The 4,832-nt window shown below is 35.4% G+C and overlaps 1 non-coding gene across 1 annotated transcript; it reads right to left on the minus strand.

The window, feature by feature from the left end:
* Window positions 1–2,737: 2,737 nt before the first annotated feature.
* Window positions 2,738–2,809, minus strand: LOC122467412. Its single transcript, XR_006292941.1, has one exon. It is a non-coding gene; the product is annotated as a small nucleolar RNA SNORD59 (small nucleolar RNA).
* Window positions 2,810–4,832: the final 2,023 nt, after the last annotated feature.

The raw sequence follows: 4,832 nt of genomic DNA on the forward strand, positions 1-4,832 counted from the left end.
TATAATCAGTTCTACAAAGTGTATTTTATAAAAGAAGTAGCACTAGGAACCAACCAAAATAAGTCAGGGAGCCCCAGCAGGGATTGTAAGAGAACTTGGGAAGATATACTTATGCCTACCATACTGACCCTGTCCCTGACCTCTCCCTGTGAGCAGACCAGAGCCCAGCACCCTCCATCCCCCTTACAGATGGACGCTGCTCCAAACTGGGACTATGACCTTGGAAATCCAATGGCAGCAGCTGGTCTGAAGGGGCATAGCACACCCTCTGGTACTTCTGTGGTATAATTTTAGATTGTAACTTTTATATCTTTTGTAAACAGCATATATATACTTATCATAATATTATATTATTAAATATTTATATTTAAAACCAGTTTGGAAATCTCTGCTTTTTAATGGAATATTATACCATTTATATTTAGGGTAATTAAGGATATATTTGGATTCATAGCTAACACCTTACTATTTTGTTTTCTATTTATCCTATTTGTTACTTGGTCCTTCTTCTTTCTTGCCTTCCTTTGATTTAATTGACTACTTATAAAAATTATTATGCCATCTTTCTTCTATTTATACATTATATTGTTTATACATAATTTTACTATTCTATTAACAGTAACCCTAGAGTTTATAATATGTACCCTTGTTGTTTCAGTTTAGCATAAATTAATACTTTTACTGTGTCTGGGGCAATATATCCTTCCTGGCATCCTCGTCAGAGGTGTATACTATCCTGATATGCTATCTAGGAGTAGACATAGGTCCTTACCATTTATGGAAACTGACCCCTGTCTGATTCTCTATCCTTCGGGATTCAACAGATCCAAATTCTCCTGAAGTGAAGCCACTCCCCTTTTCTTAGAACCCCCTTCCCGGGGCGCCTGGGTGGCGCAGTCGGTTAAGCGTCCGACTTCAGCCAGGTCACGATCTCACGGTCCGAGAGTTCGAGCCCCGCATCAGGCTCTGGGCTGATGGCCTGGAGCCTGTTTCCGATTCTGTGTCTCCCTCTCTCTCTGCCCCTCCCCCGTTCATGCTCTGTCTCTCTCTGTCCCAAAAATAAATAAACGTTGAGAACCCCCTTCCCCTGCCAGAGAGTTATGTTTTCTGCCTCCCTGAGGCTTTAGAAAATCACCATCTTAACCCTCCCTCTAGAGAAGAGAAGGGAAAAATACTTCTCTTTTTACTATGATAAACTTATAGATAAGAAAACAAGATACAGTTTATTAATCTACTATCCTCTCATACCTACTAATACGTTGGGTTGTAAATCTAACCATAATCACAATATTTTCATGGGGAAATTAATTCTAAGTTACAAACACTTATCCTTTAGGGAAATTTTAGGACCCAATCTACTCTCTCTCTTTCTCTCTCTCTCTCTCTCTCTCTCTCTCTGTGTGTGTGTATATATATATGTATATATACATATATATATGTGTATATATATACATCTATATACATCTATATACATATATATATACATATATATACATATATATATATTTAATTTGTATAATATATATACATATATATGTATATATATATATATTTAATTTGTATAATAGCATTTTTCTGACTTTACTTAGGGAAAGGAAGAATTGCAGAGACCAATGATAAAGCTCCTCATTACTATAGGAAAATTCTGGTCACTTTACTTCAGGGTTTTGCTTCAACACTAACATTTTAAAAATGAGTGAAAATGAGGGAATATATGATCTTTTACCAAATTGCATGAAATTTTCGTGCCCTTAGTTATGTTCATTAGGACACAAATGACATAGAGATAGAGGAGGGTAATTAGAGATATAAGTCCCTGAGGCACACTGTAGAGTTAAAAAATGCAGTCATAAATACAGATGGAGGTAAGTTTTAATTTAGAGAACTGTGCTTTGAGTGTTAGAGTACTTAGGCCAAAGAACCACGAGATAGTGGCCTGGTTTCATACAATATTACAAAAGTTTCCTTGGGAAACTGTTCAGGCACAGAAGTGGCAGTAGTTTTGGCCTAGAGCTACTGCAAAGCTAAAAGTAACCATACTGATGCTTAAATTGATCTCATTCTTCAATACCCAACTTTCGGTTCTGAGGAGAAATAAATACCAGAATGAAGGCAGATTGATAACAACGTATATTTGTGTGTGGCTATGTAGCATATTATAAGAGGAAATGTTTTTCCAAAATAATTTGTAAGTTTGGCCTAGGATCAGCTGAAAACTGGAAATGATCTATGAAACAAGTCCATAGTCATAAAATAAAATTTTAAAATCTGCTTTTACTCATAAGAGATTTTCCACACTTAATCATTCAAGAACTGATTATCCAGAATGTGTAATATACAAACCCGCTATTTCTTTTTTTCCCTTCTGCTGCCTGAGTTTTGGTCATTTCACAGCTCATTACTATTCTCTCTCTGGGAAAATAAAAGCAAATGTAGCTCCAACTAGTATTTTGAACTTTCTAGATAAAGGCTTTGTAGCAAGGGTAATAATTATTGGTTTATACGCCACTTTTCTTTTAATAAATGTCTGGTTAGACTCTGCTGGGCACTGGGGAAGGATTTTAAAAGTTCAAGACATTATCTCTGCTCTTAAGGTTCTTACAATATAATTGGAGAAACAAGGTTTGTGTACAATAAAGCCAAATATTACTGCAATGCAATATATATTTAAACAACATGAAAGAATTCTGGTCATACAAACATTGTATACAAGAGAACTTTATTTTTTTTTCCTACCCCTTCTCAGTACCTAAAATGTGGCTTCAACATACTGAGAACAAAAGTCATTTTGATAAAATCATCATAGAATACAAGAGAACTTTATAGACCTATTGTGGTTTAGAAAAGGGAGAGCATAGTATGGACTGACAAGATTGTCATAGAAATTCTCAATAAGGTAGTGAGACTTGAATTAAATATCAAAGTATGGACGGAATTTTAACATGGAAAAAGGAAAAAAAAAGAAATTTCTGCACAAAGAGAAAAATCCTGTAATTCCACCATTAAAAGAACATTTATATTTTTAAATGAAATGTTTCAAGTATATATGATATAGAAAATAATATCACAAACTCATCTTTCCCACCAGTTTTTGTCAAACATTTACTTTTTGCCATATTTTTTTTCCAATCCACTTTGGGGGAAATACAGATTTGGCTAAAGGCTTCTGCATACTCTATCATTACCCTTCTTTTTCAGCAGAGGTAACAACTATCCTAAATTTGGAGTTACTATCACTAAGAGTATTTTAAAATGTTTATCACACATGGAAATATGTACTATTGTTCCATGGGTCTGAAGTTAATGTAAATGGTAGCAAGCCTTATGGGTCTCCTGCCACTTTTTTGTTTTCACTAGATATTCTATTTTTTTAGATTGATGCATATTATAGCTCCAGTTCTAGTTCATTTATTTTAACTATGATATGGTATTTCACTGTGTGGTCATACAACAATTTACTTAACCATTCTCAGGATGATGAACATTTAGATTGTCTCCAATTATTTTCCTGTTATACATGATGCTTCAATGAATATTCATTTACATGACTCCTTATGCGTTGATGGGAGAGTTTCTTGCAAATATATAGAGAGAAATGGAATTGCTGGATTGTAAGATAAGGGCATCTTTTGTTTTAATAGATGTTGCTAGATTGCCTTCTAATGTAATTGTACCAATTTATTTTCCACTCAGTGGTATGTAAGAGTTCCCATATCTTCCTTATTTTTGCAATTTTGATGACTACATCACAGGCATGGAACTGCCAGAGTACCCTAGAGTCGATTCTTCCTGTAAATGGGCTGTCTGTGTCGATGATGCTCAGAGTTGGATCTCCTTATGAACCAGCCTGGCCCAGGCTTCCAGGAGATATGAGTCTTCTTAGAACTGGGGAAGAATCAAGAAAGAATGGCATGGTGGCTGAGGATTGCATGCACATTTTAATCATTGTTGTGTCCCCACGATGTAGCACAACCTGAATCTCAGTAAGCAAGGCTCAGTAGGTATTCAATTGAGTGGAACTAATCATTAAGCCTGATCTCTTTCCGGTTTTCACTTCTCGAAGCTTCAATTTCCCCATCTGTACATTACAGATGATGATAATTTAAGGGATCACCCAAAGATAAAAGAAGATATAAAAGTGAAAACATTTTTAAACTCTAAAAAGCAATGCAAATTAAGTTACAAAAGATTTGAAAGCTGTTTCTGTGTCATGACTTCTTAGTATGATCAGTTAACATTTTAGCAGTTCAAAACCATTGCCAAATTTCTCATTGGCATTCTTCTTGGAACTCTAATAAGTCCTGGGGTCCCATATGCCTAGACTCTGCTCAGTATCACATATAAAGATACACGGCAATTTTTAAAAGGTATTCCAACTTTATTTACAGATCTCAAAGAACATCAGAGAACCCATTTATGGTTACAGAGACACACTTGGGTTCCATTCTATTCTCTCTCTCTCTAAATCCCCAAACTCTTTCTCTAGGACCTAGTTGATTGGGCTTTTGGTTACCTCCCTTCTCCCTTTCTTCCAACACTTTGAAGGTTGACTTAACTCCTTTCTAGCTAAATTATTCCCCTTCTCTTCTCATTTCCCCACTCAGGTCTACATTCTCTTTACCTTAGATTACACATCACAAATATAGCAAGCTAGGGCAAGCTAGGAAACACTGCCTGGGAGAAGAATAGATATTCATATCTCAATAAATCATCCCAGAGCATAAGGTCTTGTTATGGAAGCCAGTAACATTATTTTCCCTTTGAATGTTTCAAAAACAAGATTTGTAAACACTTTCTGCTTCATTTAAGTGGTCCTTCCTTGAATGAAAGAA

This window comes from Prionailurus bengalensis, chromosome A3 (genome assembly GCF_016509475.1).
Source record: "Prionailurus bengalensis isolate Pbe53 chromosome A3, Fcat_Pben_1.1_paternal_pri, whole genome shotgun sequence".
Classification (NCBI taxonomy): Eukaryota; Metazoa; Chordata; class Mammalia; order Carnivora; family Felidae; genus Prionailurus; species Prionailurus bengalensis.